This window comes from Pteropus medius, unplaced genomic scaffold (assembly GCF_902729225.1).
Source record: "Pteropus medius unplaced genomic scaffold, Ma_sr-lr_union100, whole genome shotgun sequence".
Lineage (NCBI taxonomy): Eukaryota > Metazoa > Chordata > Mammalia > Chiroptera > Pteropodidae > Pteropus > Pteropus medius.
The window spans coordinates 13,119,690-13,134,486 of NW_024351729.1; the positions used below are offsets into that span (position 1 = coordinate 13,119,690).

At 38.3% G+C, this 14,797-nt stretch overlaps 1 protein-coding gene across 9 annotated transcripts in view; it reads left to right on the forward strand.

The window, feature by feature from the left end:
• Positions 1 to 14,797, forward strand: part of PARD3B (par-3 family cell polarity regulator beta) — a 901,201-nt gene that overhangs the window by 862,172 nt on the left and 24,232 nt on the right. The window lies entirely within an intron of this gene.

Genomic DNA, 14,797 nt, shown 5'->3' on the forward strand with positions numbered 1-14,797 from the left:
AAGCATCGGAAAGGGAGTGAAGCAAGAAAGGAAAGAAAGCCAGTAGAGAGCTTTGGTAAGCAGGGTACTGCTGCAGGCAATGGAGATCAAGCCCGTTACGCCTGGCTGTAGTGTGGAATGCACTCATGTCTTGCCCCACCTGGAAGGCAAGGATATTGCAGTATTTCTCCTTCAAGTCTTATTCGTTATTGGCTAAGAGTTGCTCCTGAAGGAGCCAACTCCCCAACACTTCTGCCTGACTAACATTGGTGAGAGGAAGCCTCAAGCCAAGAAGCACAAATACTTGGAGCAAGTCCTACAGTGGACTGGAAGTGCTGAGGGGATGTGGTGGGGCACAGCAGCCCCACTACAACCAGTGGGTGTGATAGTCACAGGGGCAAAGTGGATCAGTCTTGGTCGCTTTTTGGGAAAGAAAAATAAATAATGATTAAGCAGCCCCAGACAATCATGATGCCTTCATTTTGTTTTGGGCTAGGTGTTCTGTGAATTGGTTACGTCTTATATGAAACACAAAGAACAACTATAGCATCAACAAGAGCCCAAGAACGTAACCCCCCAAAAATGTATTTCTGTTTCTCTTTGTTTCGATGAAATACGCAGTTCATCAAAATGATATAAAGTCTTTGACAAGTTCATTCTCTGTTGCACTCATGCTCGGAACATCACTGAAATATAGCAGCACCTCTGGGAATACTCCTGGGATTATGAAAAGCCTCAGGAAAATGGAAACTTGGTACAAAGGTACCTAACTCATGCATGTAATGAATGATGGTCGTTTGGGTGTCTGCAGTGACTTGACTTATGGTTATGCCTGTAAAGGCATACCAGGTCAAGTTTTGCATGGATTTCAACATGCCACCTTTGCTCAAATGAAGAATAGCAGGAACTTGGCCAAATGCTGGGACTAGTTTTATAATCCTGGTCATGTTGCACCTGTGGTCTCCACAATCTCACCTTAGCATTCGTCTTTATGCTGAGGCACCAGTGTTGGATCTGAGAAGCCTATAAAACTGGATCAGTCACACCTAGTTCAGTTAAGATGCTTAAGCTCATTATCCTGAGAACAAAAAATATATATGTCATAAGCTACGTAGGCAATAGGATACATTCCTAACATGTAATTATTAGGTCAAAGAGTGTGAATATTTTTAAGGTTCTTGACATATATTACCAGACTGACCTATAAAAAGCTGTACCAACTTATACCCTCACCAGCAGTAAATATAAACTATTTTTAAAACTTATGTCAGTTTAATAGATTAAAAAATAACAATCATGATCATAAACTGTTTTAATTTGTAATTCTTTTACTCTTGGTAAGGTTGAATTTTTCTCATAGGTTTATTGGAATTTTTATTTGTTTGGTCTGCTGCAGCTTTTCTGTTTGCATTTGTGTTTATCTTTTTCTCCTTGATTTACTAGAGGTCTTCATGTAGTATTAAGGACATTAGCACTTTGTCATATGTGAACATTTTAATTTAACTTTATATTATATTTATGGTAAGTAGGAATTTATCATTTTTATAAGTTAAATCTTAGATCTTTTTGTTTGTGATATATTCTTTTGCTTTTATATGCAAGAAGTTGTCTCCCACTATGAGACCAGATATCTGCCCATATTTTCTTCTAGTTATTTATTATTTTATTTATATTTCATTTATTTATTCTACTTCAGGAAATCGTTGAACACATATGTCATCCTAAGCAGTATTGTGCTTTCATAACACAGTTTCAAGCAGTAGTCACTGTGATATTGTTGTAATCATAAAAAATACATGGCGATCTAGACACGCATGTTAAATGGCTTTGTACAAACACTGTGGAAGATATCTGTGCAGTTTATCGACACACATCAACCAGAGTCAATTTCTATCTTGCTCTCACAGCAATTAGGCCCTATGTCAGGATATGGGAGTGTCCTGAAGCATTCTGACCCAGACCCTGAAAGATAAACGACACCATCAATGTCCTGGGAGAGTCAAGATCACCCCAATGGGCTTCCTTCTTAAGGTGGCACTTCCTCTTACAAAATATGTGCTCCTCTCCTTGACCCTCTGCAGCCTGAGTCTGTGCACCCGTTAAACTGACACATGTGCCCCTCATCTCCTGGAACATGCGTCCCTGTGTTCCTCAGATCTGCTTGATAAGAGCTCTTAAGTGTGCTCTCCAGAGACAGCATATTATTAGAAGTTGCTCTTTTAATATTTATGAAAAAGAGATGCAGTTTTACTGGAGGGAGACTCACCTTGAGATAGTCTGTGGGTACATCTGGCTAAACCCAGAGGAAGCATGAGAGGAGGGGTTCATAATCTGCGGTCTTAATCTGACATGTCCAAATTGTCCACTGATTGGTTTCAGGCGATTGTCAAACTCCCTGAAATTACAGGCCGAGTTTGCTGCGAATAATATTTCCTACATATTTCTGAGGGTAGGAGTGAGTTTTGTGACTTAATAAGATTTACTTAATTAGAAGGATTTACCATAAACTCTTCTTTAAAGGGGTAATTTTTTAAAATCCTCACGTTATGGTTCCTATGTGGCTAGCAGTTATTTTAATGAAACAATAATGCCTTTACAGAGAATATTTCATTTGTAAAATTTATGAGAAGAAAATACCCAAACACTAACTTGCCGTGTTGAAGAGTATCTTCAATATCAGAGTGACTGTAATAATTTCAGCAAGAAATCTTATCGTGGCCTACCTTTCAGCCCCACCCAGCGTAGTGCGCATATGTACTTCTATTCTAGACTCTGCCTTTTGTTTGCTTTTAGAGAGAACAAAACCTTCCCAGCATATAAATAAATCCCAGAAAGCAGGTTGAATGGCATCAAACTCTTGACTTTCCTCCCCTCATCACACCCACCAGCCCTGTGAAATACAGGGCCTGCTTAAGTGTCAGAGGCCACATTTGTGTGTTTACCAATGCTACCCTGAAGAAGGATTTACACATTCTACTATCTTTCCAGCATTCGAAAAATAATGTTCTGTTCTCACCCCCAGAAAGTAGAGAGAGAGAGGAAGCACTCAGGAGAATGAGTAGGCAGCAACCTTCTTTGGAACAAAAAGCACTATGTCGATCCTACTTTAAATTATAGCAGCATAAAACCACAGAAATCCCAAAGAAAGTAAAATATTAACATTTAACCATAGTCACCCCTGCTATATATAATTTAGATAAATAATCCATTTAATGTATATAGGATATGATAATATAGTTGTTCATGTGCCACTGGCAACGGTTTGTATTTAAAAAGAATGGAGGCATTAGCTGCTAGTAGACGGCAAATGTATTTTACTCATTCTTGTTCTTAAAAGCCGAATGTCCTCAAATAAAATACTGATCAACGGCTAAAAATTTAAGGGCTGCTATATCTTTGTTTCATAACATGAATTTGTGGCTTAATTTAGCCTTTTCTTGACCTTTTTTTGCCTAATGGCGGGATATTAATAAAAGAAAGATGGTTACATAAAACATCCTCTGAATGTGAATGTTTTTTCAAATAAGCATAATTTCAGGTGGCTAAAGATGGAATGAGCTAACCTGAAACTAACAAGCTGCTCACTGTCTCAGCCAAATTAGGCTTAATGCTGAAAGGCATTCCTTAAGAAGTCAAGAGGGCTGGGGGTCAAGCCATCAGGCCAGGGAGTGCAGCTGTCGGACCACCTTTTGCAGTCTCCAAGGGAGCAACCAAAGAAAATTCAGCAAAGAAAATATCTCAAAGAATCAACAGAGAGAGAGTAAAGCAAAAATAACCAGATGTCCCAGAAGACCCTTGGTATTATGACGAAGGCTAGCATTGGACTAACAGGGTTTGGATTTTATCAACCTTACTAATAAAAGTCACTTGGCTCTTCAATGAGAAGCGCAGTTGGTACAATATGGAAAGGTTTTAAAGACCATTAATTTCTTGAAATGAAACAGCTGGCCTTATTGGCTATTAAATAATGAGCCAGATTCTCCCCAGTGCCTAAGTCACTCTCTAGTAGTAAATTAGTCATTTAGGGAGGCACATTAACTCTTTAAGAAGATTAGAGTTCGATTTAGTGCACTTTATGTGTAGGAGGAAAGTTGTAGAGAATCTGGCTGAAGCTGAGCAAAGAAAAGATGGAGACGAATGGAATCCAATGGAAGAAAAGAAACTTATGACTTATGTTGTTGTGACTGCTGAGATGAGCATAGGAAATATTAGAAGCAAAATTGTTGAGGGACATTTAATCTAGTTGGATGAGATCATGATGGTAGAGTGAGTTGACAATTCATTGATTTGTTTATTCATTCACTCACTCATTTGGTAAACTTTTAATTAGACAATACTGTGTAGCTGGTACTAAGCTAGGCACTGAGAAAATGTTCTTCAATGAAACACAGTTCTTGTCTCCAGGGCTTTACGGTCTAGTCTCTGGTGACTTGGATAAGGAATGAAAGAGAGACAAATAATTTTATCTGCACACATTGAATTTGAGGTGAGGAAGTGAAGACATGTAGTTATGAAGCACTTGGTACAGCATGCTAAGAGGTTTGACTCTACTCAGAAGCTCTCAGGCCACTGAAGGCTTTTAAACAAGGGAATGGTTTGATCAGATCTGCATTTTAGAAAAAGCCCCGTGATCATTTCATGGAGAATAAACCAGAGAGGCAAGACTAGAATCAGGAAAGCTAATGTGAAATGATTGATGTAATCCCTGTGAAAAATGCCGAGGGCCTGAAATGAGGCTATAACAGATGAGAATGCCAAGAAGAGAAGGTATGTACTGTTAAGGTGAATTGACATGATTCAATGGCTGATTAGATGTGTGGTCACTGAGGGAAAGGGTCATCGATGGCTGATAAGATGTTCGGTCATGGAGAATGGCACCTCTATCCACATAGCTGGGCAGCTGGGTGGACGTAGGTGCCATTGTCCACAGTAGATGTTGAAGGATGAAATGCGAAGTTTGGTGGAAAGGAAGTGTAGTAACAGTTCTGGGCCTGAGAAGGATGATGAAATGGCACATGGAGGACGAGAAGTTGTCTGTGTGAATCACCCAACAGGAGTTGGAAAATATATACCGAAAGAAAGTGGAGATTTATAAAGCTGCATAATTCCACATATGTGTATCGAATCCCTGAACAGTATTTTGTTTTGCTTGGTTTTTCTGCCACAGGAAGGGATTTCAAAGACACAGATGTCTCCAAAGATACAGAGGCTATATCACTGCTTGCTGTTAAGGGTATTCAAGTAACAGGAAAGTAACAAATGGGAAATCGTCATCTTTAGAAAAACCACCTTTTTTTACCCAGCACATCAATAGTTAATAAAACGTCAATATGAATATCAGGAAATTATTACTCTATGTAAGAAGTAGAAAATTGCACAGGTTGCAGACTAGGCAAATTAACAGTTCTTTCTCTGTCAGCACTTAGAATCTATACCGTGGTTTCTTTCTATAGTATGGGGTGAAATGTGCCAACAAATTGGCTTAGGTGATGTAAGTATCTGAAAATATGGAAGAAATTATATATTGGGGGGGAAAGAAGAAATTCCTATGTATTAGAAGGTGTTGACAACTTCACCACAGAATAGCAAAAATGTCCTTAAAGATAATTTCAGAAACCACAGTCACAGTGTTATACTATGTGCACAAAAGTCATTTTTAGAGGGAAAATTGGCATCAAAGTTCACTAAACCAATAACCCTTGTGGCAACTTCGTGATAGAACCACATTCTTTAGGAATGTGAAAAGCATAAAATTAGAAGGGTGGAGAGTTCATGGATTGCCTAAAGAGAACTTAACAAAGGCAGACAACAAACAGGACTAAACCTGTCACTCAATGTTTTTTGCAAGTCAAGGTGTCATTCCGGTGCCAATTGTATCATGGTTCCAGGAAGACATTTCCAGGTAGATGGGCATGAACTATCCCAGTAAAAGTTCCACATGAGCCTCATTTTTCATTCTTATTCACAAGCTCTGGCTATAGTAGACAATTGCTCCTCTAGAATAATTCCAAAAAGATCTATACCAACTATGCTTGTTTGTGTTACCTGTTCTTCTCAGAGAGACCCTTTAGTCACTCCTGTTAGTAAAGAACCCCATTTTCTAGTACATACTGGAATCAATAAAAACTCATTGACTTAAAACTCCAACTTGGGGCAACTTCACATCATTTTAATATGTTCTCTAAAACAAGAAACAAAACCTTTTCCTTCACAGTTATATTAATGAGTTTAAAAATGGTAATTCCTGGGCCAAAATGTATATAATAATATCTTATTATTTTCTGTGTTGATAAGGAGTGGGAACTAGAAAGTAGAGAAGCACTGAGACCCGTAAAAACTATAAGGGGACAGAGGCACTGAGGAGTCAAATACAGAGATGACACACCAAAGTTAGCATTTATAGACTTAAAAATAGAGCCTGTGGCTTCATCTGTCCTACAAAGAAAGGTTCATCGTGTCTTTTGTCAGTAGCCCATCTCACAACCAGCCTTACGGGAAAGGGGAAAAAAAAAAAAACCACAGGCTGCCTCTTTAACTATTTGCTGGCTCTAGCAAGAGCAAGGAATGTTCTACATCAGGACACATTTTTTAGTATCTTGTCTGCTGTTTCAAAAACCAAACAAAACGAATGTCGATCAAAGACAAGAAAAGAGAATGTTTGAGGAAAATATTTTTCTGATTTTTAAGCTTGAGATGTGGCAGGGAAATGGGAAAAGATTGTAAATAGATTCTAATTCAGAGGATTTGAAACACAGTGATAGGCAAATTTTTTTAAGGAGAAAGCAAACGTTCACAGATTTTATATTTAAATCTTATCTGGGCCAGATTGAAAAAATATATACGAGAGAGAACAAAAAATAAAAGTGAAGTAGGTAACAGATTTGAATATTTCACAAGGAAAGCTTAAAGATAAATAATGTTTGCAAAGTTGTTTTTCTGTTCCCCTGAGACCCAAAACACAATGGAAAGACATATTTCTTTTAATAGGATCTTTAATATGTTAGCAGTGTCTCCAGGAGTGCTTGTTTCCCTACTCTGGGGAGAAGGTTTAATGCAGTTGGTTTGGGAAGGTACCTGAGTCACTTCCTGCGTATTACCTTGTGGATTGCTTCAGAACCACTTACTGCTTTCCAAAGATGATTCTTTATTTTGTGGGCTCTTCTTTGACATTGATTCCTGGACGTTGGTTAGAATAATACTGATAGGAAGTCCTTCGAGCTGCAGGCAGGTACAGCTGTGGTGGCGCAAATGCAGCAGCAACCTCACTGGACTGGACTGTGCATCAGCGACCATCCACTCATTAGCAACTCGAGCCAGTCTCTCACCAGAGATATCCAGGGATATTCATGAAAGTAGGCACCACTGGTCGTGGGGCAACTGCTTTTTCACTGATGAGCCCCACCAGCTGCCCCCGGAGTGGTTTTCCCGCAGACTCTGTTCCTCTCCCTTTTTTCCTCCTCTTATCTTGCCAAGTATTGCCAGTGCATTAGATGAAATAAACTTCTGTACATCTATTGACTGTAGATAAATGCCAAATAATAATATGTTAGGTAGAGTTTCTTTAGTAGCATATCATTCAAAGCAAGGGTTTTAAATCCCTTGTCTATAACCATGTGCATTCGAAGAGTGAGATTCCCCTCTCCCCGCGCCAAAAGCAAGACCATTGTCTTACGTTAGTTTGTGGCATTTAAAAACTTATGACAGACACATGTATAACACTCATGATCACCTTGGCACCTGTACAGAAAGCTGCAGTTAAATTATTGGCAAAGTACATAAGCAGATGAAGATATGTCTATTATAAAACATAAAGCATATACCCTTACAAGATATATTGTGTAATATAAGCCAGACTCATAAGAATGGATGATAAAAGTAGAGTCATAAGAAAAAATAGTATTGACCTGGTGGTGTCAAATGGAGCAGCCCAGAGTCCACCTTTCAAGCTGACCACGTTAATGTCCACATTTTACTGTCACATAGCAATTAACTGATTTAACTTTGTAGTAAGTCCAGATCTATATCATTCTTACATAGACTCTTGCTTTGACATAGCCTGTCAAATTCTCTCTTTTTTTTTTTTTTTTGATGAATTTTTAGCTCATTTCCCCAACTAGAAAGCATAAGCTTTTTGAAGGTAAGGACTATATCTTAAACTTCTCTATCCTCTGCAGTACCCAGCTAGATCATAGGCACTCGGTAAATATTTGTTTTTTTTAAATTGATTATAATGAGCTATGTTATAATGTTTATCTTCTGTAAGAGTGCAGGTAATATAATGAACAACTAAATAAATCAGTAAAATATAAAACTAAATATTTCCACGTAAAAATTCTATTTTTGAAGCTGTAAGAAAATATATTTCTCTTCCCAGCATTCTAATAGTTTATTTCTGCAGGCCTTAAACTCTCTTTTCAAAATGGAAATGAAAGTTTTCATTCTTATATAGTTTTTTCTTGTATATCATTATGCTGACGTTCGTGAAAGTTTTATTCTTAAATAGAAAGTTTTTATTCAGAACCTATATTTGGGGGCGGCGGGGCATGGGGAGGTGGAGAAAAATGTTGAAATCAAGGAATTAGAAAAATCTGAGTGACCGATATAAGGGAGGAAAAAAGCTGTTGTGGCTCGTCAGTTTTTCCTGGCCTCTCTTGTCCTCCTCTCTGACATGGCGTCTCCCTTGTGCCCTAGAGGTACCTCTCATTATCAATTGGAGAATTCTAATAAACAGTAGAAGGGACAGGGTCCCCATGAGGTGTCTTTGCACCAGTGGGGAAGGCAGCTGTGGTTATGAATCAGCACACACCAGAGGCTGCCAAGCTGTTGGGAACTTTGTGTGAATGGATGACAGTTTTAATTTCACTCCCCAGCAGAGGTGGTATCTAGCCAGCACTACTTCAAACCAATTTTGCAAATCACATTTTGTGGCTCAAAATTGGTTTACTGCGCTCATCCCAATTTGGAGGCCAGACTTCCCTGGTTTAGATTGGTCCCTTTGCTAATGTGGGACGGCTAAAGAATGATTCTTTTCCCTTTAATTGAAATGACAGCATATTCTTCCACAGATTAATTTTAAATTACCCATGTTTATATCCTTTAATCAAGGTGATAAAAACAGCACAGATCATTTTCTGCACTATTCTTTTAATTTTTTTGAGACTAATGATAGCTGATTGGCTCTTGTCATTTGTTGCTTCACATAGCAGAAGTTTTACTCAAAGCACATGGGCTTGGACTGTTTATCATTGTATTCTTAATTATTTTTAACGTTAATTTTTTTATCATACTAAAATAAGTGAGGAATAAGATTTAAATCATAGATTCCACTGAGACTCCTTCTGTGAACTTAAAGATGATGCTTTTATAAAGAGATTTGTTCCTTCGAGTATATCTCACACTGAAATAAGGGCCTTCTTACTGGAAAAAAAATATTTCTTAAAAATTAATACTTGCAAGAAGTGTTCATCTGTGAACTTTTACCAATTAGAAATGGCTCCATACTTAAGACTCCTTAATAATGTCTGTTAAGCCACATTTTAGCTCATTTTTATAACACAGTCAGGTTTGGTGATTTATATTCAACATTAAACGTAATAAATTTAGATCTTTTTTCAAGTATGAGGCACAGCATCTCTGAATCACCCATTTTATCAGAGTGCCCCCTGGAAGGTTCACTCTCTCACTATCATTCATGGCCATAATAAAACAGGCTTCTCCTGTCTTTTCCTTGACATCTGGAATAATGGGAATGACATGCGCGTGGTGACACTGTAACAAGAGGGCGTGTTGATGTTCGTTCGTGGCAGGGACTTAAGGTCCATGACCAGAGGGCAAGCTGAGAACATGCACATGCATCAATGACTCTGTCTCAGATTTGGTACCAAAAGCTGTGCTAATGCCTATTTTTTTAATTATATAAAGACTCAAAGAATACGTTTCAGTGTCTAAAAACAAAAAAGGGACTTTAAAGGTCTCACTCTACATGACCAGAGTTTGTAAATGAATTAATCACGAAGAATGGAATTTGAAACACAAATGTATCTACTAATGATGGTCATATAAGAGAGATTTAAAACTTTCTTATTTTTCCAACCATTCTACAGATAACTGTTTCATTCTTCATTCGATGAATCATAGGAAGGTATAAGACAGTAAAATCTCTTGGAAATAAAGCTACTCTATTTGATGCAACTAATTACAGTAGCCTTCTTTAGAATTATCATGGCAGGGTTAAATTATTCTATTTCATACTGAAAGTGACTTATAAAGTAAGTTCTGATTGTAATCTGAGTATAAAATACTTGGATACTTTTGGAAATATGTATCATAAATTGAGAAAATGCTCACATTTCAAGCATTTGAATAGTGTTGAGAATTAACTAATACTCCCCCATTAAAGGTATCTGAACAGTCTAAAATATTTGATTTTCTTAGAATAAAAAGATGGTGGAAGAAGTCATAACTCCAGTTTTCAGGCACATAAACGTTATCTTCTCTGAGGCAGCTTTGGTGGATTGTGTTTAGAGCTTTCCCACACAGCCTCAAGATGTGGATCCTGGTCCTGCTGTCTTCATTTCTGGTTACCACTTAGAAATAACTAGAGGAGAAGCCACGGTTGAGCCAACCCAAATGCATCCCTCAATCTCAAACGGGCTGTTTCTATAGCCTATGTATACCAAGTAGCCTGGAACTTGGAGTGCATTTCTCATAAAAAGGATGTTCTTTCAGTGAGCAGGTTGCCAGTTTAGCAGTCACACAAAGCTACTTAATAATTGAAGTGCCGTCCATGTGAAAATCATTTTTAACATGTTGTTGCTGTGGGACATTGACACACCTGCCTCAGAGTAGTCATTCTCTACCAATAATGACTCAGAATAATGCACACCCTCTTGCCTTCTGGACTAACACAGTGGAATCTGAACACACACACACAAAATGAGAAGTAATGAAAGGAAACAGAATGAAGAAACATTACTTTGAAGAATACCAATACAGTGCTGGTAATTAAAGCAAAACAAAACAAAACAAAACACAAAATTGAATAAGAAGTCATGTTTTATCTCTTTTAATAATTGTGCTTGAGAAAAAGCAGGTTCAATCAGAGATGATGAGGAAGTAGCTAGAAACTGTTGCCGAAGATCTGAAGGAGGCATCTGGCCACAGTGCAGGTTAATGGCTTTGCTTCTTTGGGGATTTTTTTTTCTAAAAAATTCCGTAGACTAGTCTAAGATTATTGCCTTGTCCTTGAATATTTTTTGGCAATACAACGAAGAGCAAATGGAGCTAAGAGAAACAAGGAAAGTTTTTTTGAGGTGTCTGGAGTAGAGTAAGAGGGAGAAGGAAGAGGTAGGGATCTATTAAAGAAAGTAGTATTGCCTCTGATGGAATTAACCAGGGTGTTTATTAGTGACACCCAGAGGAAAACTGAGCATGCTCACTTCTCTCGCTGACTGATACAGGGGAGGAAAAATAAAGAGGGCGGGGTGGGGGAGGAGGATGAGAAAGAAATATTCTAGCCAGTAGTTTCTTTTGACAACTGGTACAGAAGTCATCAAACTCAGGACAGCTGGGTTGTTGAACTGGCTATTCTCAGGGTAGTCAGGAAAGGATTAAAGAATGGGTCATTGGTTGTGGGTGGTGGGTGGTTGTGGGTGTAGGTATGTAAACATATAACCTAAGTGTATAAAAATATACTTAATTGTTACATAAGTGTGTGAGATGGGTTGTTATTGATTCAGAGAGTATTTATACTGGAAAGAGCACTCTCCATGCTCTCCATGCATTCTTTTGGTGAAATGAAAGCTCGAACATTACAAGTGGCTTGGAGCCCTTGTTTAACCAATTCTCAGGTAATACCTGTGTCATGAGCTTGAAGTATACTAGGAATGATGGGAGAGTCAGAGATGTTCACATGTTCACATGGAAGTTCTGAGTACATGAGAACTTCCATGAGTGCATGGCAATGATGACTGAAGGAATTAAGAGATAGTGGAAACCATATGCAAAGTAGTTGGTCATGTCCCTCCTCCAAAGCTGTATGTATATATGTGTATATGTATACAAGTACACATGTATGTATATGTGTGTATGCATGATAGATGTGTACTAGAATGACTTGAAAATAAATATTATGATAAAAATCATGACGATGGTGGTGAATTATAGCAACTGATATTCATTGCTTACTATATGTAAGGCACTGAATTCTCACCATACATATATCAAGTAGGTACTATTATTTCTCTACAGTTAAAGAAAGGTAACTACTCGAGTATTTTACCACATTTTAATTCAGTGATTCCCATATGCAATTAAGATGAATCATAGTTTCTGTTAAAATTATCTTAAAGCCATATTTCAGTCTGGATAAATTGGAACAGATGCAGAGGTCTGTCACAATCTTGGGTCCATTCCTTTTCTTGTCCTAGGTGCCCTATTTCCACCTCCCTTCCAATACTGGCTATCCCTTTTCTAACTCTGTCTACACAGCTTTTGCCTGGCACTTCCAAACCAAGCCCCAGCACACTCCTCATAACCATAACACAAAGAGATAGGGATATATTTTTAACATTCTACTTTATTTTACTGGCAATTCTTATTATGAAGAGCCATGTTAACCAATGACAATCCTAAAACACGAAACAGCATTTTTAGGTGTGTTTTCTTTGAAATCTGATTTTGCAAATATTCGGGAAAGTACTTAAAGGTTACAAACCCCAAGCATTTAATCATAATTGAAAGCAATCCTTCACAGATGTACACTTTCCAATATGGTAGCCACTACCGCATGGGATTATCAAGCACATAAAATATGACTAGCCTGAATTGTGTTGTATTTTAAGTGTAAAATACACACTGGACTTCAAAGATTTGTACAACTGCTTCCAAAAAATGTAAAATATCTCATTATTTTTTATATTGATTAGATGTCAAAATGACATGTTAGATATATTAGGTTAAATAAAATAAATTATTAAAATTAGCTTCACTTATCCATTTTGCCTTTAATATGGCTATTAGAAAATTTTAAATTATGTAGGTGGCTTGCATTATTTTCTAAAACAAAGAGGCTCTACATATACAGAGTGGTGGTAGCTAACACTGAACCACCCTGGTTAAAGTCTGAAGGGCATGTGTTGAACCTAAGCCTTCTTTTTGGGAAAACAATCTCTTTTTTGCCCCTGAAATTGTGTATAATACCAGGCACACCTGGATTTCTGGATAATTGCACCCACAAGTGGCTACATGCAGACACAATTAGGTGCTTGCAACTTGTTTGAAGGCACAGGTGTCTAATTGCACCCACAAATGGCCATTTGGCAGGCACCATTCATTGTGCACACAGCTGATTATAGGCAGAAAATGGCAACAACCAAAAAGGAGGCCTGGCGAACAGAAGCATGAAAATAGATCCCATGTAACCCCACCGCCTTGGTGTGATCGTTCCTTTCTGGTTTAGTCTTTTTTGTGGAATGCCCACTTAGGTGTTTATGGTGAGAGTCATAGTTGGAATGCATAGGCTGGGACATGAAATGTGTGTGCCCCATCGCACAAAGTGAATGCTGTCTCGAGCTTTTAAGTAAATTGGGGCTAACAAAACCCACATTGTCAACCTGAGTAGCCTTAAAGTGGATTCCGCCCTGCTGGGACTGGCTGTTTATAATGGCTAAAAATGATGGAGTGTGTGAGAATCCCCAGGGACCCTTTGGTAAATAGTAGTGTTTAAAGGGTTAATCCAACCTAATGAATCATTTAGTGGGGATGAGGAGGCTGTGCAGTAGCCTCAGGAAGACTCCGGCAGGCATTTATTGAAATGTGGAGCAGTTAGGGAAGGGGGAGGCCAGTGTAGAAGCCCGGAGCTGTTGTGCGGGTCAGCGTCTCCAGGCAGGGAGTAATTGATATCCCCAGCTCTCGTAACAGCTGAAACAACAAAGCTGGACATGGAAACACGTTCGTTTACACAGATTTTAATGTCCAAAGGAAATGTGGAGAGACAGTTAGGCCCTGCCTCTTCAACTTTCAGGGCAAGTACGGAGAATAAGGAGTCTGCTGTCCTTCTCCCCTCATATTTCAGGAAGGGCTTTGTACTGGATTTCAGTAGCTTTGTGATCTCGCACAGAAAGCAAGCCTAATCAGCACTGTTGATCATAACTATCACCCCTCAGGCCACAGCAGATTCGGTATTCAAGGAAATCGACACCTTTTCTTCATCAGAGAGGCCTAGGTGCAGGGTAAACCAGAGGGACCAGGCATTGGTTTCTGAGCTCTAGGAAGACCGACAATTCCTTGGACAAGGTGGAGAAATTCAAACTACAGAAGCTTGACTCAGTTTTTTCAGGGTAGGAAAAAGATTTTCTCCTAATGAGTGATTGCCTTAGTAGTGTGTGTTTATTTGCAATATAAGTAAGTTCATGATTTACCCACCTTGACAAATTCTGTCTGTCTTGAATCATCATATCCCTTTGTGTCTGCTCCTTATTTATGATGATAGCCACCTATTCTTGAATGGCAATGCTATTGTAATAAATCTCCATAAAAAGCCAATTCTCAGTTCAAGTTATTGCAGGCTGAATATGAGGAAGACAGTTTAAATACACACATTGATGGTCCTCTTTTAGAGGACATGACAGGCTCAGCTCAGAACTTCCTTCATTTTGACTGGACTGCAGCTCAGCCTAATGTCAATTTACCGTAATTCTTTTATGTGGAAGGCTATTATTCTATTATGATTTTTCTCTCTTGTTGCCTAATATACAAGGAGGGTTAGTGAGAAATTACTGACGGATTACTTTCACCTAAGATATTTCATCCGTATGAT